A 25,663-nucleotide genomic window follows, 5' to 3' on the forward strand; every position below is an offset into this window, starting at 1 on the left:
TATAAGTGGGATTGTTCTATTTCTTCATTTTTGTAAAAAAGATTATTTGGGAGGGGCCCACAAGCAGGGGCAGTGGCAGGCAGAGGTAGATGGCTTGAGAAAAGCAGGCTTCCTGCTGAGCAGGGACTCCAATATGGGGCTCAATCCCAGGACCCTGGGATCATGACCTGAACCAAAGGCAGCTGCTTAACCGCCTGAGCCACCCAGGTGCCCCTATCCATTTTTCTAGATTGTCCATTTTGTTGAGTTGTAATTGTTAATAGAAGTCTCCTACCCTTTGTGTTTGGTATGGATTAAAGTATCTTCATTGTCTCTTCCATTTTTGGCTTTGTTTATTTGATCTTTTTTTTTTCATAGCTAAAGATTGTTTATTTTTTAAATCTCAAAAACAGTTTTTTTTTTTTAAGATTTTATTTATTTGACAGAGAGAGAGACAGCGAGAGAGGGAACAGAAGCACGGGGAGCAGGAGAGGGAGAAGCAGGCTTCTTGTGGAGCAGGGAGCCCGATGGTGGGGCTCAATCCCAGGACCCTGGGATCATGACCTGAGCCGAAGGCAGGTGCTTAATGACTGAGCCACCCAGGCGCCCCACAAAAAACCAGTTCTTAGTGTCATTTATCTTTTCTGTTGTTTTTCTAGTCTTTATTTCCTTTATTTTTGCTCTGATCTTTGCTGTTTCCTTCCTTCTGCTAACTTTGGGCTTAGTTTGTTCTTTTTTTAATCTCCCTGAGTGTAAAGTTAGGTTTGAGATATTTTTCTTCTTATTTTTTAAGATTACTTATTTTGGAGAGAGAGAGAACATGTTCACGTGAGCAGAGGAAGGGGCAGAGGGAGAGGGAAGGAGAGAATCCCAAGCAGACTCCCTACCAAGCATGGAGCCCAACATGGCCGATCCCACCACCCAAGATCAGGACCTGAGTTGAAATCAAGAGTCAGACGCTAAACCAACTGAGCCACCCAGGCGTGCCCCTATTTTTTGTTTTTTTTTAAGATTTATTTGAGAGAGAGAGAGAGGGAGGGTAGCGGGGATAGAGGGAGAGAAACTTCAAATATTCACCCTGTGAAGTGGGGAGCCCTTCACGGAGCTCGATCTCCCGACCCTGAGATCAGGACCTGAGCTGAAACCAAGAGTCAGATGCTTAACCCACTGCGCCTCCCAGGCACCCCTTTTTTCCTTAGTGTAGAATCTGTCACTCTCGGTTTTCCTCTTAGGACTTCTTTTGCTTCATTCCATCAGTTTTGGTGTGTTGTAGTTCCATTTTTGTCTCAAGATTTTTTTCCCTCTCTATTTTTATTTTTATTTGCATTTATTCTGGCAGAATTTACTCCCGGGCCGTAAGTTTTTGTTTCTTCAGTTTCTTCTGGGATGCAACCTGCTCTTCTGGTTTAGGAATAATTTGATCTTTTTCAGTAAGGATCATCTCAATGTGTCAGGGAGAGCTGATGTGTGGGTTAATCCAACCATGAGCCCTGTAAGTTCTACGTTGCTTTGTTCACCTGGCTGTGCTCAATGACCAGAGAATTGATATCTAATTCCTTAAGTTCAGCATTACTCTCTGCATTTTTAAGTATGTGCAGTAAAAATTCAGCACTCTTTTTGGGCCACTGACCCTGTGTTCAGCCCCACTGTTTGGCCTGGGCACACCTACCAAATCCCATTGTAGCGACGGAATGGTACACATTGCTTTAGCAAAGTGATGTCTTTCAGATACTTGATGGCTTTTCAGATATGCATACCCTTGATGGCCTGGGCAGTTTCACATGTGTTCTTAAAGTGAACATGAAGATTTGAATCTCTTGATCTGCATGATTTCATAGGGTTTTCTGGGTCAAGCGAATAGCGAACCATTTTCAGAGGTCACCTCACACCGCTTAGGGGAAGAGGAGCGTGTCTCAAGATTTTTTTTAAGTAGGCTCCATGCCTAGCATGGAGCCCAACACGAGGCTTGAACTCCCAACCCCAGATCAAGAGTCGGATGCTTAACTGACTGAGCCACCACCAGGTGCTCCTGTCTCAAGATGCTTTTTGATTTCCCCTTTGATGACTTCTTTGACTCATTGGTTGTTCAGAAGTATGTTGTCTTATATCTACGTGTTTGTGAATTTTCCAGCTTTCATCCTGTTACTGATTTCTATTTTACACTATTGTGGTGGGAAAAGATACTTAATATGATTTCAGTCTTCTAAAATTTGCTAAGACTTGTTTTGTGACCTAACGTGTGATTTATCCTGGAAAATGTTCTCTGTGCACTTGAAGAGAATGTCGGTTCTGCTGCTGTTAGATGGAATGTTCGGTGTATGGCTGGTCAGTCCATTTATTCTAAAGTGTAGTTCAAGTCCAATGTTTCTTTATTGATTTTTCTGTTTGATCTATCCATTGCTGAAAATGGAATATACAAGTCCCCTATTCTTACTGTAATGTTTTTATTTCTTTCTTTAGATCTAGTATTTGCTTAATGTGTATTTAGGTACTTGAGGCTTACATAAAATATCTTACAAATAGTAGTCCATGTTAAGCTGCCAACTTTTTTTTTTAAAGATTTTATTTATTTATTTGACAGAGACACAGCGAGAGAGGGAACACAAGCAGGGGGAGTGGGAGAGGGAAAGCAGGCTTCCCGCCGAGCAGGGAGCCCAATGTGGGGCTCGATCCCAGGACCCTGGGATCATGACCTGAGCCGAAGGCAGATGCCCAACGACTGAGCCACCCAGGCGCCCCAGTAACTTTATTTCAATTGCATATAAAACCTCTGCCCTTTTACTGCCATCCCCCAGCTTTTTGATGCTACCATTTACTTATTTTTTTTTTTTAAAGATTTTATTAATGTGAGAGAGAGAGAGTACGAGCGGGGTGAGGGGCAGAGGGAAAGGGAGAAGCAGACTCCTGCTGAGCAGGGAACCTAGTGTGGGGCTCGATCCGTGGATCCTGAGATCATGAGCCAAAGGCAGATGCTTAACCGACTGAGCCACCCAGGCGTCCCCCATTTATATCTTTTTATATCCTGTATCCATTAACCAATTGTAGCTATTGTTATTTTTAATGGTTTTGCCCTTTAAGGCTTTTCTTAGTTATGTGATTGACATACCACCATATTATAGTAATAGATTATTTTGAATTTGACCATACATTTACTTTTACAAGTGTGTTTTATATATATATTTTAAAAGATTTTATTTATTTGTCAGAATGTGTGTGGGGGGCAGGGGCAGAGGGAGAGAGACAAGCAGACTCTGCACTAAGCGGGGTTCGATCCCATGACCCTGAGATCATGACCCTCGCCATAACTGCTTTGAATGACTGAGCCAGCCAGGTGCCCCAAGTGTGTTTTATATTTTCATGTACTAATTAGTTTTGTTTTATTTCATTTCATTTCAAAGAATTTCTCTTAGCTTTCTATTAAGGCAGGTATACTGGTGATGAACTATCTCAGGTTTTATTTTTCTTGGAAAGTCTTTATTTCTCCATTTCTGAGGAACATCTTTGCTGGGTAAAGTATTCTTGGTTGGCAGTTTGTTTGTTTCTCTCTCTCTCTCTCTTTCTCTGGCAGTTTTTTTCTTTCAGCACTTATTTAATGGGTCATCCCATTCTCTCTGGGCTTACATGAGGAATTTTTTCTCTTTTTGTCTTTTTTTAAGATTGTATTTATTTATTAGAGAGCACAAGTAAGGGGAGTGGCAGGCAGAGGGAGAGGGAGAAGTAGGCTCCCCGCTGAGCAGGGTCCCTGCTAGATGCAGGCTGGATCCTAGGACGCTGGAATCAGGACCTGAGCCAAAGGCAAATGCTCAACCAACTGAGCCACCAGGCACTCCAGGTTTTTCTCTTTTAGAGATAGTTTTATTATAATATGTATTGGAGATCTTTTTAAAATTTTATTTATTTGTCGAGGAGAGAGTGAGAGAAAGAGTGAGAGGCAGGCAGAGGGAGAAGCAGACTCCCTGCCGAGCAGGGAGTCCGAAGTGGGGCTTGATCCCAGGACCCTGGGATCATGACCTGAGCCGAAGGCAGCCGCCCAACCGACTGAGCCACCCAGGCGTCCCTGTATTGGACATCTTTTTTTGAGTTGAAATTTTTTGAAACTATGAACTTCATGAACTTGAATGTCTAATCACATTTGGGAAGTTCTCTGCTGCTACTTCTTTTCTAAATAAAATGCTGCCCCCCTTTCCCTTTCTTCTGGGACTCCTCCAAAAATACATGGATTATTTCTCTTAATTGTATCCTATAGTTCCCATAGGCTTTCTTCAGTCTTTTTACTTTAGAATGTGTAATTTTAAAATTACTTGCTCTCTACAGATTGTTCCTTCTGCTTGAGCATGACTGCTGCTGTTGCATTTTATTGCATTTTTATTTCATTCATTGTGTTCTTTAGCTCCACAACTTCTGTTTGGTTCTTTTTTATAATTTCTTTCTCTTTTTTAAAACTTCTCATTTTTTGTCTGTGTATTGCTTTTCTGATTTGTTGAACTGTCTTTCTGTGTTTTCTTGTGGGTCACTGAGCTTCCTTAAAACAACTATTTTGAATTCTTTTATCTGACATATTGCAGATCTCTAATTCTTTGGGATTGGTTACTAGGAAATTACTGTTTATTTGGTGGTTTAATATTTCCTGGTTTCATGTTCCTTGAAGTTGTGAGTTGCTGTTTTGCATTTGGTAAGACATCACCTCCAGTTTTTACTGACTAGCTTCAGGAGAGCCATACCTTCACTTAGCCTGTTAGGGATTCTGAAGTTTTTTCAGATCTTTGCTATGGATATGCCTGTTCCTCATTTCTTACTTTCTCTTGGAGGGTACTCTTTTTTTTTTTTTTTAATTAACATACAATGTATTATTTGTTTCAGGGGTACAGGTCTGTGATTCATCAATCTTACACAGTTCACAGTGCTCACCATAGCACATACCATCCCCAGTGTCCATCACCCAGCCACCCCATCCCTCCAACCTCCCTCCACTCCAGCAACCCTCAGTTTTGTTTCCTGAGATTAAGAGTCTCTTATGGTTTGTCTCCCTGTGTGGTTTCGTCTTGTTTCATTTTCCCCTCCCTTCCCCTGTGATGCTCTGTCTTGTTTCTCAAATTCCTCATATCAGTGAGATCATATGATAATTGTCTTTCTCTGATTGACTTATTTCACTTAGCATAATACCCTCTAGTTCTGTCCACGTTGATGTAAATGGCAAAATTTCATTTTTTTTTTTTTAAGATTATTTATTTATTTATTTATTTGACAGAGCGAGAGAAGGAACACAAGCAGGGGGAGCGGAAGAGGGAGAAGCAGGCTTCCTGTGGAGCAGGGAGCCCGATGCGGGACTTGATCCCAGGACCCTGGGATCATGACCCGAGCCGAAGGCAGACGCTTAATGACTGAGCCACCCAGGCGCCCCAAAATTTCATTTTTTTTTGATGGCTTTATAATATTCCATTGTATGTATACACCACATCTTCTTTATCCATTCATCTGTTGATGGACAGCTAGGCTCTTTCCATCATTTGGTTATAGTGGACATGGCTGCTATAACCATTGGGGTGCATGTGCCCCTTTGGATCACTACGTTTGTATCTTTTGGGTAAATACCCAGTAGTGCAATTGCTGGGTCGTGGGGTAGCTCTATTTTCAACTTTTTTTTTTTTTTTTAAAGATTTTATTTATTTATTTGAGAGAGAATGAGAGAGCACATGAGAGGGGGGAGGGTCAGAGGGAGAAGCAGACTCCCCGCTGAGCAGGGAGCCTGATGCGGGACTCGATCCAGGGACTCCAGGATCATGACCTGAGCCAAAGGCAGTTGCTTAACCAACTGAGCCACCCAGGTGCCCCTATTTTCAACTTTTTGAGGAACCTCCATACTGTTTTCCAGAGTGGCTGCACCAGCTTGCATTCCCACCAACAGTGTAGGAGGGTTCCCCTTTCTCTTGGAGGCTATTCTTAAGTTTGTATGCCTTTTCTTGATCCTACAAAGCTAAGATGAGTGTGACAGTCTCTATTGCTTTCTGTAGGGCAGTGCTGAATTGTCAAGTTTGTGTGCTTTCTCCTAGTTATGAAGAGTCAGGATAGCTTTTTGCGCTTGTTCACTAGCTATCTACAGATGTTTGGGGGTGAACACAGGCAGCTAGCCACAGAGTGAGAGCATGTGTGGGTTAGGTGTGTGGAGAGTTGGGGCTTACTGTTTACCAGTTGGCAGCATCCTCAGACAAGGCAGCTTGTGGGTGGGCTTCCCAATGAAGTCCGCGTTGCAGTTAGTAGGTTCCATATCCCATTTTATATCTTCTGAGAGCTCTGCTGTTCTTCCAGCCATTCTCTCACAGTCATGTAGTACACCTCAGTATTCTGGGTGGGGTAAGAATGAAATGGGTCTCTTTGGCAGTGGTCCCACACAACTGGGGAAGCTGGGTGCTCACTTATATGCTCTCACTTTCCCCCAAGGGAGAAATCACAGATTAAGATCTCTCCTGGCACTATGCTGTGGGGACTATGGGGAAGGGTGTGGCAGGTAAAGTGGAACTTTGTTTTACCCTTTCAGTGTGTTCAATCTTGGATTTTTTTGTTTGGTTTGTTCTGTTCCATTGGTGTGTTGGAACTTCTACACTGGACTCCCAGACTTCTGCAAAGGTGCTGTTGTCTACAGGTGATTGTCAAAATTAGTGTTCTTTGGGAGGAAGATGGTGGAAAATTCCCATTTTGCTCTTTTGTTGACCTCACTCTTGGCTGACATGCTTTATGCCACCCAGACTTAGATTTGTCTTTTGTATGGTTATATCAAAATGGAAATAAACTTTATGTACTAATTGTATCTGGCGTTTTTTTTTCCACTTAGCATATGGTTATAAGCTATTGTTCTTTATTAATGTATCAGTAGTCTGTTGCTTTTTAATGCTGAATAGAATTCCTTGTGGAGATATGTGTGCAAGCACAATGCACTCACATGTATGTATATATAAATTGATCTACTCTTTGGACACTTAATTTTTTTCTAGTTTAAGGCTCTTTGAATAATTTGTTGTTTTGTTCATTGTATCTTTTGTGTTTGGTGACCTGCCTGTACTAATTCTATAGATTCTAGCTCCTCTGCAGTTTGTAGTTAATGATGTCTCTTTAATTTTTTTTAGTATGTAATCCTTTTCTGTTTTTATTTTTAAGGATATATTTTTAGAAGTCATTCCTCAGTCAGGATAGCTTAATGGTCTTGCTGAAATGTTTTTTTAGGACTGATCAATCTTTATTGATTTATCTTCCTTTTTTTCCCCTTGCTATTTGTTGAAGAAATTGCTGATTGCATGGATCATTCAGACATAGAGGTTTTTCAGTCTGAATGTTGCTTATTGTATCCTTGTGTAATTATTTAATATGTTTTTCTGTCTCTTTTATTTCTGTAATTTGATTATTAGATTTAGAGGCTTGATCAGATTCAGATTAGGTTTCTTGGCAAGACTGTTTAATAGGATGTGTTGTGTTATTCCATCAGAGAGCACGTAAGGTCATGTTGTGTGTTTTCTAATGCCAGCAGCCATTGCTATTTGTGTAGTAATGAAATCTTTAAAATGTTAACATTTGATTTGTGATAAATTAGTCTTTTTTTTTAAGAATCATAAAATTATATAATTAAACATAATGTTTTTGTCTTTATTCACTTAACTTTTGGGAGATTATTTCGTACCAGTTTATAAAGAGCATCCTTGAGGCACCTGGGTGGCTCAGTTGGTTAAGCATCTGCCTTTGGCTCAGGTCACGATCCCTGGGTCCTGGAATCGAGCCCCACGTCGGGCTCCCTGCTCAGCGGGGAGTCAGCTTCTCCCTCTGCCTGCTGCTCCCCCTGCTTGTGCTTGCTCTCTCTCTCTGCTCTCTCTCAAGTAAATAAAAATGAAAAAAAAAGATTGACTAATATACAGAGGTTCAGTGTTTTTAAAATTTTGATATTTGCCAGATTTTTTTCACCAGTGTATGAAAGTACCCATTTTCTCCTGAGTTTCAACTCTACGTATTACTTAAACTTTGCAAACCTTGTAAGAGAAAAATAGCATTTTAGTGATATGTCTGAACCATGTGTTTATTTATTTGACAGAGACACAGTGAGAGAGGGAACACAGGCAGGGAGAGTGGGAGAGGGAGAAGCAGGCCTCTCGGCGAGCAGGGAACCCGATGTGGGGCTTGATCCCAGGACCCTGGGATCATGACCTGAGCCGAAGGCAGGCGATTTATGACTGAGCCACCCAGGTGCCCCTTTAATAGAATTTCTGACTGCATCTTGTTGCATTATTTAGTGAGTCAGGCCTTAAATTTATTAGCATCTTTTTTTTTTTTTTTTTTTTTAAGATTTTTATTTTATTTGACAGAGAGAGACATGGCGAGAGAGGGAACACAAACAGAGGGACTGGTAGAGGAAGAAGCAGGCCTCCCACGGAGCAGGGAGCCCGATGTGGGGCTCGATCCCAGGACCCTGGGATCATGACCTGAGCTGAAGGCAGACGCTTAACGACTGAGCCACCCAGGCGCCCCGCATCTTTTTTCTTTTAAATCATCTCTGTACCTGGGGCGCCTTCCTGCTCCATAGGAAGCCTGCTTCTCCCTCTCCCACTCCCCCTGCTTGTGTTCCCTCTCTCGCTGTGTCTCTGTCAAATAAATAAATAAAATCTTTAAAAAAAAAAATCATCTCTGTACCCGATGTAGGACTCAGATTCATGACGCTGAGATTGAGTTACACGTTCTACTGAGCCAGCCAGGAGCCCCAATTTATTAGCATCTTTTTTTTTTTTAAGTTTTATTTATTTATTCATTCATTTATTTTAGATCATGAGTGAGGGAAGGGACAAAGGGGAAGGGAGAGGGAGAGAATCCCAAAGAGACTCCACACTGAGTGTGGAACCCAAAGCAGGGCTTGATCTTACGACCCTGAGATCATGACCTGAGCAAAAACCAAGAGTTGGATGCTTAACTGACTGAGCCACGCAGGCACCCCTATTAGCATCTTTAACAGCTGTATCTTTCCTTCCCGTTCCCTTATTTAGCAGTTATCAGGACATTGTTGTTCTCTCTTTCATCTCTCTGAAACTTTGTACATGATGATCCTTCTGACCAGGAGTCCATCCCCTACAGGCTTCTTCGTCATTATCCCTCCTTCCTACTATCCTTTTGTTTCACTTTTTTTCTATCTTCTGTCTTTCAGCTTAGTTGTACTTTTTAAAGGAAACTTTCCTTAACTCTTTGCAAGACTTTTTCATGTTCTCTTTTTTAGATTAAAAAGAAGTTGGAAAGAGTTGATGATTAGTTGTATAAAAGCAGATTTCTTTAGGTGTGATTAAGACAAAGAGTGGGAAATTCTGTTTTATTTCATTTTATTTTGGGGGGAAGATTGGGAAATTAAAAAATCTAGAAAGTGTTCTGTGTTTAGATTGCTCTGCAAATTAAGTGTTCAAACTACTGTAATAGAAATCTGGAACGGAAATGATAGGGCACTGCTTTTGTTTCTTTTTAAATGCAACATAAAATAGAGAACTCCATTCAGTGGACTGAAACCCTAAGAAAAAGGCCCTATATGAAAAGATTGCTGAATGTGCATTAATATGTTTTAAAATTAAGCATTAGTCGAATGATTTCTCTATACCCAAGGAACAACTTAGGTTTGGAGTGCTGGCTAGTACCAGTTCTCCTATTGTTGTTGTACTTATTTTAGCCATTTCACCTACCTGGGTTGACCTCAGTGGTTAACCTAGGTGCTGGCGAGGATTCTGGATAGGGCCCAGCTTCTTCTAGTCCTGTTCTTTTTACACCTTTCTTATGGGCTCCTAAGAGCCCGGGAACTAGAATTCTCTGGACCTGAGATACATGAGGTTTTGTTCAGCACCTTTGGCCTGGTCAGTGGTCATGAATTTTTTTCCTTAGGTGAGCTGTGAGATTGTATTTGAGAAGATCTATTCCTTTTCCTGTGTAAGATCTTAGTCATAGCTACTAGTGGTTTCTCACTAGACTTCTCTATTATACCTCCCATCCTCTAATGCTTCCTCTTGGAATTGTGCTTGTCATACTATCCATTTCTTCTTTTTCTTCCTTCCTCCTCCTCCTGTTTTCTTTTCTTTTTTTTGTTTTTAAGTAGGTTCCACACCCAGGGTAGAGCCCAATGTGGGGCTTGAACTCACTGCCCTGAGATCAAGACCTGAGCTGAGGGGCGCCTGGGTGGCTCAGTCGTTGAGCGTCTGCGTTCGGCTCAGATCATGATCCCAAGGTTCTGGGATTGAGCCCCACATCAGGCTCCCTGCTTGGCGGGAAGCCTGCTTCTCCCTCTCCTACTCCCCCTACTTGTGTTCCCTCTCTCGCTGTGTCTCTCTCTGTCAAATAAATAAATAAAATCTTTAGGAGAAAAAAAAAAAAAAAAAGACCTGAGCTGAGATGAACAGTTAGGTGCTTAACCAACTGAGACACCCAGGCACCCCCATACTATCAGTTTATGATCTTGAAGTTTTTATGAGCATTTCCTTTTTTTTTTTCTTTTTAAGATTCTATTTGTCAGAGAGAGAGTGCACAGGGGGAGCAGCAGGCAGAGGGAGAAGCAGGCTCCCACTGGGCAAGGAGCCAGATGCGGGACTCGATCCCAGGACCCTGGGATCATGACTTGGAGCTGAAGGCAGATGCTTAACCGACTGAGGCACCCAGGTGTCCCGAGCATTTCTTTTTTTAACCTAAGTGATGAGAACCATTTTTTTTTTTTTTTTCCATCCCTACCTAGTCCACTGCCCCTTACATTGTGTCAGGGGTACTTTCAGTTACTTTCTGGCACCCTTGGATATTGACCAGCGTTGATGTTTCCATTTCTACTTTGGTCTCTCCTATTGGGCTATATTTGGTGTTCTGTAGGTCTGTGTAGATAATTCCCCCACCTTGCTTGCCCTCTTTCCTGTCCCGGTGGTTGACCCTTTAGGGTTGGAATACAGTTCCTCTTCTTTAGGGAATGGTGGGAGGATTTTGGGATGATGTTGCCTGCCTGTCTGCTTTTATTGTACTGTGGACTTTAATGGAGCTGATTATTTGTAAAGATTAGTGGCATTTATTTATTTATTTATTTATTTTTAAAGATTTTATTTATTTATTTGAGAGAGAGAATGAGATAGAGAGCATGAGAGGGGGGAGGGTCAGAGGGCAAAGCAGACTCCCCGCCGAGCAGGGAGCCCGATGCGGGACTCGATCCAGGGACTCCAGGATCATGACCTGAGCCGAAGGCAGTCGCTTAACCGACTGAGCCACCCAGGCGCCCTAGTGGCTTCTTTTAAACTGCAGTCTGGGGGTGCCTGGGTGGCTCAGTCGATTAAGTGGCTGCCTTCAGCTCAGGTCATGATCCCTGGGTCCTGGGATTGAGCCCCGAGTTGGGCTCCCTGCTCAGCTGAGAGCCTGCTTCTCCCTCTCCCTCTGCCTGCTGCTCTGCCTACTTGTGCTCTCTATCTCTCTGTCAAATAAATAAATAATTAAAAACAAACAACTGCAGTCTGAGTTTCCCTATTTTTTTGTTTAATAAAAATCTTTTTAGTTGTAAAAAACAAGTAAATAATTTACCATCGCAATCATATTTAAGTGTACAGTTCAGTAGTGTTAAGAATATTCTCATTTTTGTGCAACAGATCTCTAGAACTTTTTCATCTTGAAAACTGAAACTGTATCCATTAAACAACTCCTCATTTCCCTGATAGTCACCATTCTATTTTGTTTGACTTTGCCTACTCACGTTATCTCATTTAAGCAGAATCATACAGTATTTGTTTTCTCTTTTTAAAAATTTGTTTTATTAACATATAATGTATTATTTGTTTCAGGGGTACGGATCTGTGATTCATCAGTCTTACACAATTCACAGCCCTCACCATAGTACTTACCCTCCCCACTGTCCATCACTCAACCTCCCCATCCCTCCCACCCCCCTCCACTCCAGCAGCCCTTAGTTTCTTTCCTGAGATTAAGAGTCTCTTATGGTTTGTCTTCCTCTCCGGTTTTGTCTTATTTAATTTTTCCCTCTCTTCCCCTGTGATCCGCTGTCTTATTTCTCAGATTCCTCATATCAGTGAGATCATATGATACTTGTCTTTCTCTGATTGACTTATTTCGCTTAGCATAATACCCTCTAGTTCTTTTCCTTTTTTTTAAGATTTTTAAAAATTTATTTGGCAGAGCGCGAGAGTAGGAACACAAGTAGGGGGAGTGGGAGAGGGAGAAGTAGACTCCCGCTGAGCAGGGATCCCAGTATGGGGCTCGATCCCAGGACCCTGGTATCATGACCTGAGCTGAAGGCAGATGCTTAATGACTGAGCCACCCAGGTGCCCCTACCCTCTAGTTCTATCCACGTCATTGCAAATGGCAAGATTTCATTTTTTTTTGATAGCTGCATAATATTCCATTGTATGTATACACCATATCTTCTTTATCCATTCATCTGTTGATGGACATCTAGGCTCTTTCCATCATTTGGCTATTGTGGACATTGATGCTATAAACATTGGGGTGCATATACCCCTTTGGATCACTACGTTTGTATCTTTTGGGTAAATACCCAGTAGTGCAATTGCTGGATCGTGTGGTAGTTCTATTTTCAACTTTTTGAAGAACCTCCATACTGTTTTCCTGAGTGGCCGTACCAGCTTGCATTCCCAGTGTTTTGTAGTTTTCAGTGTACACCAACAGTGTAGGCGGGTTCCCCTTTCTCCGCATCCTTGCCAACATTTGTCGTTTCCTGACTTGTTAATTTTTAGCCGTTCTGACTGGTGTGAGATGGTATCTCATTGAGGTTTTTTTGTTTTTTTTTTTAAAGATTTTATTTATTTGACAGACCGCGAAAGAGGGAACACACAAGCAGGGGGAGTGGGAGAGGGAGAAGCAGGTCTCCCACCGAGTGGGGAGCCTGATGCGGGGCTCGATCCCAGGACCCTGGGATCATGACCTGAGCTGAAGGCAGACGCTCAACCACCGAGCCACCCAGGCGCCCCCTCATTGAGGTTTTGATTTGGATTTCCCTGATGCCGAGCGATGTTGAGCACTTTTTTCATGTGTCTGTTGGCCATTTGGATGTCTTCTTTGGAAAAATGTCTGTTCATGCCTTCTGCCCACTTCTTGATTGGATTATTTGTTCTTTGGGTGTTGAGTTTGATAAGTTCTTTATAGATTTTGGATACTTGCCCTTTATCTGATATGTCATTTTGCAAGTATTTGTCTTCTTTTGACTGCCTTACTTAATATAATATCCTCAGAGCTCATCCATGGTGTAGTATGTGGTAGGATTCCTTCCTTCCTTCCTTCCTTCCTTCCTTCCTTCCTTCCTTCCCTTTGAGAGAGAGAGAGAGTACAAGCAGGGGGAGTGGTAGAGGACAGGGAGAAGGAGATTCCCGCTGAGTAGGGAGCCTGATGTGGGGCTTGATTCCAGAACCCTGGGATCATGACCTAAGCTGAAGGCAGATAAGTTTAACACTGAGTCACCCAGGTGCCCCTTCCTTCCTTTTTAAGGTTGAATAATATTCTCGTGTGTGTGTGTGTGTGTTTGTGTGTATACATTACATTTTGCTTATTCATTTGTTGGACATTTGGGTTGCTTCTACCTTTTGCCTATTGTGAGTAATGCTGCTTTGAACATAGGTTTGCAAATATCTCTTTGAGATTGAGCTTTCAGTTTTTTTTTTTTTTTTTAATGATTTTTAATAATTTATTCATTAGAGCAAGCGAGCGAGAGTATGGGCAGGGAGTAGGGTCGGAGGGAGAGGGAGAAGCAGACTCCCTGCTCTGTAGGGAGCCCAAAATGGTGCTCAGTCCCAGGACCCTGGGATCATGACCTGAGTCAAAGGTAGATAAGCTTAACTGACTGAGCCATCCAAGTGTCCCATGCTCATCGGGGAGTCCGCTTGAAGATTCTCTCCCTCTGCCCCTCCCCCCACTTGGCCATGCGTCCTCGCTCCCCCCTCTCTAAAATAAATAAATCTTAAGAAAAATATAGAAATGTATTTAAAAGTGGGATTGCTGGATCACATAGTAATTATATGTATATTTATTTATTTTTAAGTAATCTCTATACCCAACATGGGGCTCGAACTCGACCCTGGAGTCAAGAGTCATGCTTCATTGACTGAGCCAGCCAGGTGCCCCCATGTTTAATTTTTTGAGTAACTGCTGTGCTGTTTTTCATAACAGTTGCACCATTTTACATTCCCAGCAACTGTGCACAAAGGTTCTGGTTTTTCTACATCTTTGCCAATGCTTGTTATTGAGGTTGTTTGTGTGTGTGTGTGTGTGTGTGTGTGTGTGTGTGTACTTTGTTTTGAAATCACAAAGTGATTTCAGCCTTCCAGTTTTGTTTTTTGTCAAGTTTGTTTTGGTTTTTTGGGGTCTTTTGAAATTTCATTTGAATTTCAGGGGGCAATTTTTAATTTTTTTAAATCCCCCCCCCCCCCCAATTTGGGACTTTGGTAGGAATTGTATTGACTCTGCAGATCACTTTGGGCAGTGTTGACACTTAACAATATTAAGTCTTGTGATCCATGAATATGAGATTTCTGTTTATTTGTGTCTAATTTCTTTCAGCAGTGTTTTGTAGTTTTCAGTGTACGTGTCTTTTACCTCCTTGGTTAAGTTTATTCTCTTCCTAAGTCTTTTATTCTTTTTGGTACTGTGATAAATGCAGTTGTGTTCTTAATTTTCTCTACAGATTGTTCATTGTTGCTGTATAGCAATGTTAAGATTTTTGTGTGATTTTTGTGTCACGCTACTTTACTGAATTAATTCTAGCAGGTTTTTTTTGGTGGACTCTTTATAGAGTTTCCTACATGTTAGATTATGTAATCTGTGAACAGTGGTAATTTTACTTCTTCCTTTCCAATTCCTTTTTGCCTAATTGCTCTGGCTACAACTTCTAATACTGTACTTGAACAGAAGTTGTAAAAGTTGGCTACTTTGTCTTGCTCCTCATTTTAGAGAAGATTGCAGTCTTTATCCATTGAGAATGATGTTAGCTCTTGGAGAGCTCTAATTTGACTGTAATAAAATGTCCTTCCATTCCTTTACTGGTTATGAGGTAGATACAATGCAATAAATTGGAAAGCTTGTGTTGGTGAGCTGTTAGGCTGCTAGGTAGGCCTTAGGTGGGGATAGGTGTCTGACTACACATACACTTTTTCCAGAATGTGTTCTTTGTTTGGGAAAGATAGGATTGTTGCAGCCACTCAGATCCCTGTGTTTCCAGGCTGGGGAAGGAAAACTGGCATTGTGTAGTATGGTTTCTTCTTCCCTGTCCAGGTTGTTGACCCTTTAGGGTTACAGTATTGTTCCTTACAGGTTTCTTTCTTCTTTTTTAATGGCTGAGATGCATTTTCTTCGTTTTCTCTTAGAATCCTTTTACAAAAGAAGTTAAACAGCAGGTTCCTAGCAGGAGGGTGAGAATCCCTTCTGAGAGCCCTCCACCCCTTCCCTTGTTTTCCAGCTGTATTATTGCTGCAGTTCATGGGGTTGGAGGGCTGCTGAAATCTACAAACCAAGAGTTGTTTTCAGTGGTTGCCTTATCTCTTCCCCCAGTATATATTAGCCCTGTCATGGATTTGTTGTCAGGATTTTCTACCTGATGGACAGTAGTGTGTTTGGCTTGCATGGTCTCAGGTGCTCTTACCTTGTTAACCTTTTGTTTGCCATGTACTTCTGCCTTTTATGCCTTTTCCTTCTCTTCCTGGTCAAGAGACTTGTTTTTACCCTTTTTGGTCTAGTCAGTATTACCAGAGAGAAGTAGTCCAACCTCCTGTTTGGACTACCAGCATTTGTGGAGCTGAGTGTGGAAGAGTGCCAGAAGGCTCAACATTGAGTATATAGTTTGATCTAGAACAAGGTATTTTTTTAGACAAAAATTAGGCCCATACACAATTGATAGAAGAATAATATTAATAAAATGTAAGACTTTTATTGGTTCTTAGGGATTTTCCCCCCATAATATTAATGTTTTACAGTGATCCATGCAAGCTTTTGTGTGATTAAAGAGATGACCCTGGTGGAGGTGGGGTGGGGATAAAAAAAAAAAAAAAAAACCCTACTACCAATATATGAAGAAACTGTAACAAAGCTGATAGTCTTTTTTTTTTTTCTCTTCCAAAGCTGACAGTCTTAAGAAATGACTTTTTATTGTGCATATAGTGATTGGTTTATTGTCTTTAAGGACCCCTTTGTTTTCTAGTTTGTAAAGCTATGTGTCGAGAAAGTCAAGTAGGTGTAAAGTCATTAAGATGATGGATTAATGCGAGTGGTTCTTTTGATCCTTAGTGTTTTGGGGAAATGATCTTTATTAGAATTGAATGCCTTCATGTCTCCATATCAAAAGATGACACATGGACCTCATGGTTAAAGCTGCAGCGGGTTGATTGACACTTCAGTGAAATGCCATTGGAGACTTAACTGCTAGTGTTTTTTGTTTTAAGTCAGACTAGTTACGATTTTGTCAGTGCTCTGGTTATAAAGTTTCATAGGTTTTGAGTAGTTTTCTTCTAACCTTGTTTTATTGTGGGTAGCCGTATTATTCTTTAAGTTATTTTTTAAAAAGATTTTATTCCTTTGGAAGAGAGAAAGTGAGCATGCATGCACAGGCACGAGTGGGAGGAGGGGCAGAGGGACAAGCAGACTCCCCGCTGAGTGGGCAGCCCAACCCAGGGCTTGATCCCAGGACCCTGAGATCAGGACCTGAGCTGAAGTCAGATGTTTAACCGACTGAGCCACCCAGGTGCCCCTAAGATTTTGTTTTTAGGTGATCTCTACACCCAACATGGGGCTCAAGCTCATGACCCCAAGATCAAGGGTTGCATGTTCTACTAACTGAGCCAGCAAGGCGTCCCCACCTTATTCTTCAGTGCAAGATTTTGTGTCACATGAATCTTCTCAGGAATGCATGTGACATAGTAGGAAATATCTGTACAGAGACATATACATGTTTTCAGTATGAAACACCTGGCTTTTAGCTGCATGGTTTTCTAAAAACCAGATTTTTATGGTTCAGCATCTCCGAGAGGAAATATCATCTTTTGGAGAGAGAGAGAGAGAGAGAGAATGTGAATGTCTGTGTGTGTGTGTGAGAAGGGGGAAAAAAGGGGGTGTCTACCAACTTCTTAATAAGACTTTAATATTTTTTAGCCCTACCTGTATTCCTGCTTTCAGAAGTACTCAGTGTTTCTAAAAGTTCCTGAGCCTTTCTGAGATTTCATGGGGAAAAATTAGCCTAGTTCTATTCCCCAGTATCAGGCTGTTTGTTTAGCTTATGTGGTTTTTCTTTTCCTTTTTTTTTTTTTTTTTTAAAGATTTTATGTTTTTATTTGACAGAGAGAGACACAGTGAGAGAGGGAACACAAGCAGGGGGAGTGGGAGAGGAGCAGGGAGCTCGATGTGGGCCTCGATCCCAGGACCCTGGGATCATGACCTGAGCTGAAGGCAGACGCTTAACGACTGAGCCACCCAGGAGCCCTACTGTGGTTTTTCTAAGTCTGGTGCCCTTTTCTTACACAATTTAGTTGTTTTTGCCCTTGTGTGTTAATTTTCTCTTGTTTTTTTTTTTTTTTTTTTTAAGGATTTATTTATTTGAGAAAGAGAGAATGAGAGACAGAGAGCACGAGACGGAAGAGGGTCAGAGGGAGAAGCAGACTCCCTGCCGAGCAGGGAGCCCGATGCGGGACTCGATCCCGGGACTCCAGGATTATGACCTGAGCCGAAGGCAGTCGCTTAACCAACTGAGCCACTCAGGCGCCCCTCTCTTGTTGTTTTAATGGAGTTTGGGGAGGAAGTGGAAAAAGGGTATCTTGAATCTGGCATATTTAACTAGAAAAAATTAATTATGAAACTAGGTTAGACCATTGAAAAGAACCCTAATAGATATACATGTACTTGCCAGATTTAATAGATGTTAGTATTTTATATTGGCTTTCAGTTGTATCACTTTTAGGCTTTTAGCTGTATCAGTTTTATTTCTTTTATAAAAATACTTCCTCTTGCCTTTGTATCTTTTTCCCCCAGATGTAACCATTCTCTTGGTGAGGATGTGTATCATTACAGTATATGTATTTATACTATGTTGGTACATGAGACATAAGACATAAGACCGTTTTTTTGTGTGTGTTAAAAGTTAACAAATGGTGGGACACCTGAGTTGCTCAGCGGCTGCCTTCGGCTCATGTCATGATCCCAGGATCCTGGGATTGAGTCCCACATCGGGCTCCCTGCTCAGAGAGGATCCTGCTTCTCCCTCTCCCTCTGCCTGCCACTCCCCTGCTTGTGTTCTCTCTCTGACAAATAAATAAAATCTTAAAAAAAAAAAAGTTAACAAATGGTATCAAACTGCCTATATCCTTTTGCAACTCTTTCACTGTTTATTTGGAATTTGAATATTAGAAATTTTGATACACAGATTCAGTATATTTTTATTTATTTTTTAAAGATTTGAGAGAGCATGAACAGGGGGAGGGGCAGAGGGAGAAAGAGAGACTCTTCAAGTAGACTCCCCACTGAGTTTATTTATTTTTGAAAAGATTTTATTTTTAAGTAATCTCTACACACAACATAGGGCTTGAACTCAAACCCCAACATCAAGAGTCATGAGCTCTACCAACTGAGCCAGACACCCCGAGTTTCAGTTTATTAAACTAATTACCCCTTTAATTTTTTTTATTATGTTAATCACCATACATTACATCATTAGTTTTTGATGTAGTGTTCCATGATTCATTGTTGGCGTATAACACCCAGTTCTCCATGCAGAACGTGTCCTCTTTAATACCCATCACCAGGCTAACCCATTCCCCCACGCTCCTCCCCTCTAGAACCCTCAGTTTGTTTTTCAGAGTCCATAGTCCATAGTCTCTCATGGTTCGTCTCCCCCTCCGATTTCCCCCCCTTCATTCTTCCCCTCCTGCTATCTTCTTCTTCTTCTTTTTTTTAACATATAATGTATTATTTGTTTCAGAATTGAACATTCTTATACAATTCACAGCGCTCACCATAGCACATGCCCTCCCCAGTGTCTATCACCCAGCCACCCCATCCCTCCCACCCCCCACTACTCCATCAACCCTCAGTTTGTTTCCTGAGATTAAGAATTCCTCATATCAGTGAGATCATATGATAACATGTCTTTCTCTGATTGACTTATTTTGCTCAGCATAATACCCTCCAGTTCCATCCACGTCGTTGCAAATGGCAAGATTTCATTCATTTTGATGGCTGCATAATATTCCATTGTATATATATACAACATCTTTTTTATCCATTCATCTGTCGATGGACATCTTGGCTCTTTCACAGTTTGGCTATTGTGGACATTGCTGCTATAAACGTTGGGGTGCACGTACCCTTTCGATCCCTACATTTGAATCTTTGGGGTAAATACCCAGTAGTGCAATTGCTGGATTATACAGTAGCTCTATTTTCAACTTTTTGAGGAACCTCCATACTGTTTTCCAGAGTGGCTGCACCAGCTTGCATTCCCACCAGCAGTGTAGGAGGGTTCCCCTTTCTCCGCATCCCTGCCAGCATCTATGGTTTCCTGACTTGTTAATTTTAGCCATTCTGACTGGTGTGAGGTGATACTCATTGAAGTTTTGATTTGGATTTCCCTGATGCCGAGCGATGTTGAGCACTTTTTCATGTGTCTGTTGGCCATTTGGATGTCTTCTTTGGAAAAATGTCCGTTTATGTCGTCTGCCCATTTCTTGATTGGATCATTTGTTCTTTGGGTGTTGAGTTTGATAAGTTCTTTATAGATTTTGGATACTAGCCCTTTATCTGATATGTCATTTGCAAATATCTTCTCCCATTCTTTCAGTTGTCTTCTGATTTTGTTGACTGTCTTTTGCTCGGCGAAAGCTTTTTATCTTGATGAAGTCCCAATAGTTCATTTTTGCCCTTGCTTCCTTTGCCTTTGGCGATGTTTCTAGGAAGAAGTTGCTGCGGCTGAGGTCGAAGAGGTTGCTGCCTGTGTTCTCCTTTAGGATTTTGATGGACTCCTGTCTCACATTGAGGTCTTTCAACCATTTGGAGTCTATTTTTGTGTGTGGTGTAAGGAAATGGTGCAGTTTCATTCTGCATGTGGCTGTCCAATTTTCCCAACACCATTTGTTGAAGAGACTGTCTTTTTTCCATTGGACATTCTTTCCTGCGTTGTCGAAGATGAGTTGACCATAGAGTTGAGAGTCCATTTCTGGGCTCTCTGTTCTGTTCCATTGATCTATGTGTCTGTTTTTGTGCCAGTACCATGCTGTCTTGATGATGACAGCTTTGTAATAGAGCTTGAAATCCGGAATTGTGATGCTGCCAGCTTTGCTTTTCTTTTTCAACATTCCTCTGGCTATTCAAGGTCTTTTCTGGCTCCATACACATTTTAGGATTATTTGTTCCACATCTTTGAAAAAAGTGAATGGTATTTTGATAGGGATTGCATTGAATGTGTAGATTGCTCTAGGTAGCATTGACATCTTCACAGTATCTGTTCTTCCAATCCATGAGCATGGAACGTTTTTCCATTTCTTTGTGTCTTCCTCAATTTCTGTCATGAGTATTTTATAGTTTTCTGAGTATAGATTCTTTGCCTCTTTGGTTAGATTTATTCCTAGGTATCTTATGGTTTTGGGTGCAATTGTAAATGGGATTGACTCCTTAATTTCTCTTTTTCTGTCTTGTTGGTGTATAGGAATGCCACTGATTTCTGTGCATTGATTTTATATCCTGCCACTTTACTGAATTCCTGTATGAGTTCTAGCAGTTTTGGGGTGGAGTCTTTTGGGTTTTCCACATAAAGTATCATATCATCTGCAAAGAGTGAGAGTTTGACTTCTTCTTTGCCGATTTGGATGCCTTTTATTTCTTTTTGTTGTTTGATTGCTGTGGCTAGGACTTCTAATACTATGTTGAATAGCAGTAGTGATAGTGGACATCCCTACCACGTTCCTGACCTTAGGGGGAAAGCTCTCAGTTTTTCCCCATTGAGAATGATATTTGCTGTGGGTTTTTCATAGATGGCTTTTATGATATTGAGGTATGTACCCTCTATCCCTATACTCTGAAGAGTTTTGATCCAGAAAGGATGCTGTACTTTGTCAAATGCTTTTTCTGCATCTGTTGAGAGGATCATATGGTTCTTGTTCTTTCTTTTATTAATGTATTGTATCACATTGATTGATTTGCGGATGTTGAACCAACCTTGCAGCCCAGGGATAAATCCCACTTGGTCATGGTGAATAATCCTTTTAATGGACTGTTGGATCCTATTGGCTAGTATTTTGGTGAGAATTTTTGCATCTATATTCATCAAGGATATTGGTCTGTAATTCTCCTTTTTGATGGGGTCTTTGGTTTGGGGATGAAGGTAATGGTGGCCTCATAAAACGAGTTTGGAAGTTTTCCTTCCATTTCCATTTTTTGGAAGAGTTTCAGAAGAATAGGTATTAATTCTTCTTTAAATGTTTGGTAGAATTCCCCTGGGAAGCCATCTGGCCCTGGGCTTTTGTTGGGAGGTTTTTGATTACTGCTTCAGTTTCCTTAGTGGTTTATAGGTCTGTTCAGGTTTTCTATTTCTTCCTAGTTCAGTTTTGGTAGTTGATACATCTCTAGGAATGCATCCATTTCTCCCAGATTATCTGATTTGCTGGCATATAGTTGCTCATAATATGTTATAATTGTTTGTATTTCGTCGGTGTTGGTTGTGATCTCTCCTCTTTCATTCATGATTTTATTTATTTTGGTCATTTCTCTTTTCTTTTTATTTATTTATTTATTTTTACATTTTTTAAGATTTTATTTGTTTGCGAGAGAGACAGTGAGACAGAGAGCATGAGAGGGAGGAGGGTCAGAGGGAGAAGCAGACTCCCTGCTGAGCAGGGAGCCCGATGTGGGACTCGATCCCGGGACTCCAGGATCATGACCTGAGCCGAAGGCAGTCGCTTAACCAACTGAGCCACCCAGGCGCCCTCATTTCTCTTTTCTTTTTGATAAGTGTGGCCAGGGGTTTACCAGTCTTGTTAATTCTTTCGAAGAACCAGCTCCTAGTTTTGTTGATCTGTTCTACTGTTCTTTTTGTTTCTATTTCTGCTCTGATCTTTATTATTTCTCTTCTTGTGCTGGGTTTAGGCTTTATTTGCTATTCTTTCTCCAGCTCCTTTAGGTGTTGGGTTAGGTTGTGTATTTGAGACCTTTCTTGTTTCTTGAGAAAGGCTTGTATTGCTATATACTTTCCTCTTAGGACTGTCTTTGCTGCATCCCAAAGATTCTGAACAGTTGTCTTTTCATTTTCATTTGTTTCCATGAATTTTTAAAATTCTTCTTTAATTTCCTGGTTGACCCATTCATTCTTTAGTAGGATGCTCTTTAGCGTCCATGTATTTGAGTTCTTTCTGACTTTCTTCTTGTGATGGAGTTCTAGTTTCAAAGCATTGTGGTCTGAAAATATGCAGGGAATGATCCCAGTCTTTTGGTACCGGTTGAGACCTGATTTGTGACCTAGGATGTGATCTATTCTGGAGAATGTTCCATGGGCACTAGAGAAGAATGTGTATTCTGTTGCTTTGAGATGGAATGTTCTGAATATGTCTGTGAAGTCCATTTGGTCCAGTGTGTCATTTAAAGTCTTTATTTCCTTGTTGATCTTTTGCTTAGATGATCTGTCCATTTCAGTGAGGGGGGTGTTAAAGTCCCCCACTATTATTGTATTGTTGTCGATGTGTTTCTTTGCTTTTGTTATTAATTGCCTTATATAATTGGCTGCTTCCATGTTAGGGGCATAGATATTTACAATTGTTAGAGCTTCTTGTTGGATAAACCCTTTAAGTAGGATATAGTGTCCTTCCTCATCTCTTATTACAGTCTTTGGTTTAAAATCTAATTTGTCTGATATGAGGATTGCCACCCCAGCTTTCTTTTGGTGTCCATTAGCATGGTAAATGGTTTTCCACCCCCTCACTTTCAATCTGGCGGTGTCTTTGGGTCTAAAATGAGTCTCTTGCAGACAGCATATCGATGGGTCTTGTTTTTTTATCCAGTCTGATAGCCTGTGTGTTTTGGTTGGGGCATTTAGCCCATTTACATTCAGGGTAACTATTGAAAAATATGAATTTAGTGCCATTGTATAATATAATAATATAAGGTGACTGTTACTGTATATTGTCTCTGTTACTTTTAGGCTCTTTCTTTGCTTAGAGGACCCCTTTCAATATTTCTTGTAGGGCTGGTTTCGTGTTTGCAAATTTCTTTAGTTTTTGTTTGGATCCTGGAAGCTTTTTATCTCTCCTTCAATTTTCAATGACAGTCTAGCTGGATATAGTATTCTTGGCTGCATATTTTCCTCATTTACTGCTCTGAATATATCATGCCAGTCCTTTCTGGCCTGCCAGGTCTCTTTGGATAGGTCTGTTGCCAATCTAATGTTTCTACCCTTGTAGGTTACAGCTCTCTTCTCCCCAGCTGCTTTCAGGATTTTCTCTTTGTCTCTGAGACTCGTAAGTTTTACTATTAGATGTCGGGGGGTTGACCTATTTTTATTGGTTTTGAGAGGGGTTCTCTGTGCCTCCTGGATTTTGATGCCTGTTTCCTTCCCCAAATTAGGGAATTTCTCTGCTATAATTTGCTGCAGTGTACCTTTTGCCCCCCTCTCTCTTTCTTCTTCTTCTGGGATCCCAATTATTCTAATGTTGTTTTGTCTTATACTACCACTTATCTCTTGAATTCTCCCCTCATGATCCAGTAGTTGTTTATCTCTCTTTTTTCAGCTTCTTTATTTTCCATCATTTGGTCTTCTATATCACTGATTCTCTCTTCTGCCTCATTTAGCCTAGCAGTTAGAGCCTCCATTTTTTATTGCACCTCATTAATAGCCTTTTTTATTTCGACTTGGTTAGGTTTTAGTTCTTTTATTTCTCCAGAAAGGGTTTCTCTAATAACTTCCATGCTTTTTTCAAGCCCAGCTAGTATCTTTAAAATCATCATTCTGAACTCTAGTTCTGACATCTTACTAATGTCTGTATTGATTAGGTCCCTGGCAGTCGGTACTGCCTCTTCTTCTTTTTGTTGACTTTTTCTGTCTTGTCATTTTGTCCAGAGGAGAATAGATGTATGAGAGAACAAAATGCTAACAGGGTAACAACATCCCCAGAAAATATCCACTAAACAAGTCAGAAAAGACCTGAAACCAGGGGAAAAGAAAGGGAAAGAAAGAAAAAAGAAAAAAAAGAAAAAGATAAAAAAAAAACAAAAACAAAACAAAAAGAAAACGAATGTGATCAAATATGATCAGGCTGGTGCATAGATCAGTGCCACACACTAGATTTTGGGTGTGTTTTGGTCTGTTAAAGTGCCTCCCAAAATTTTAAAGAAAGAAACAGTTATATATGTATAAAAATAAGGGTTAATACAATGAAGGGATGGAATATGAATGTAAAGATGAAAATTATAGAAGATTTTTATGAAAGGAATTGATAAGAAGTTGTTTGAAAAAAGAAAGGATTTAAAAAAAAAAAAGGGAGAGAATGTGATCAGGCAGGAGACTAGAACAAAGCCATACACTAGAGATTTAGGGTATATTTTGATCTGTTAGAAGAAACTGTATCTCAAAATTTTAAAGAGTGAACAACTTGTATGTATATATATCAAAAATAAGGGTAATTATTATGAAGGGATAGAATATGACACTAAAAATGAAAAATAAAAAATAGTTTTTAAAAAGGATTGATATTGGGGGCGCCTGGGTGGCTCAGTTGGTTGAGCGACTGCCTTCGGCTCAGGTCATGATCCTGGAGTCCCGGGATTGAGTCCCACATCGGGCTCCCTGCTCGCCGGGGGGTCTGCTTCTCCTTCTGACCCTCTTCCCTCTCGTGCTCTCTGTCTCTCATTCTCTCTCTCTCAAAAAATAAATAAAATCTTTAAAAAAAAAAAAAGAAAGGATTGATATTGGTTGAAAAAGGGAAAAAGAAAAATTCAAAAAAAAAAAAGGCAGTTAAAAGAAAATTAACTTTGGAAGACTAAAGAATGATGGTAAAAGCCATGGATTCTATGTGCAGTAGTCCCCTAGCTCTGGAGTTCTGCTGTTTCCTTGATCAGTAAACTTGGTCTTGGTTGGCTGTTCTTGCTGATCTTCTGGGGGGAGGGGCCTGTTGCTGTGGTTCCCAAATGTCTTTGCCTTAGGTGGAATTGCCCCACCCTTGCCAGGTTTAGGCTACGTAATCTGCTTGGGTTTGCTCTCGGGAGCTTTTGTTCCCTGCCAGCTTTCTGTACAGCTTTGGAAGACGAGAGTGAAAATGGCGGCCTCCCAATCTCCACCCTGGAGGAGCCGAGAACTCGGGCCCCCACTCAGTGAGCCCCCAGAGAAAAGCAGTCAATCACTCCCGTTTCCCCGGTCTCCGGCCGCACTTCGTGCTCACCCGGCCTGTGACCGAGCATTTCTTTCTTTGGCACATGACTCGGTTTGGAGTCTCCAAACCCAGCTGATCCCTGTGAGGCACGGGAGCTACTCCGGGGGAGGGAGGGGAGTCTCCCCGGATCTGCTGCTTGTTGGGTCCCTGCTGGAAGAGCAGTGGCCCGACTGTGCCGTGGATCACGGTTTATGGTAACCCGGAGCTGAGAGCCCATTCCTCGGCTCTGTCTCTGCAGGTGGCTTCCGTGCTCTGGTACCTGGGAGCTCTGCCGCACTCAGGTACCCCCATTCTTCCT

At 41.2% G+C, this 25,663-nt stretch overlaps 1 protein-coding gene and 1 pseudogene across 1 annotated transcript in view; one reads left to right on the forward strand and one right to left on the reverse strand.

Moving 5' to 3' along the window:
- USP34 (ubiquitin specific peptidase 34) overlaps positions 1-25,663 on the forward strand; it is a 263,530-nt gene that overhangs the window by 26,139 nt on the left and 211,728 nt on the right. The window lies entirely within an intron of this gene.
- On the reverse strand, positions 1,322-1,848 carry LOC123325987 (annotated as a pseudogene).

Source organism: Neomonachus schauinslandi, chromosome 10 (assembly GCF_002201575.2).
Source record: "Neomonachus schauinslandi chromosome 10, ASM220157v2, whole genome shotgun sequence".
NCBI classification, from domain to species: Eukaryota; Metazoa; Chordata; class Mammalia; order Carnivora; family Phocidae; genus Neomonachus; species Neomonachus schauinslandi.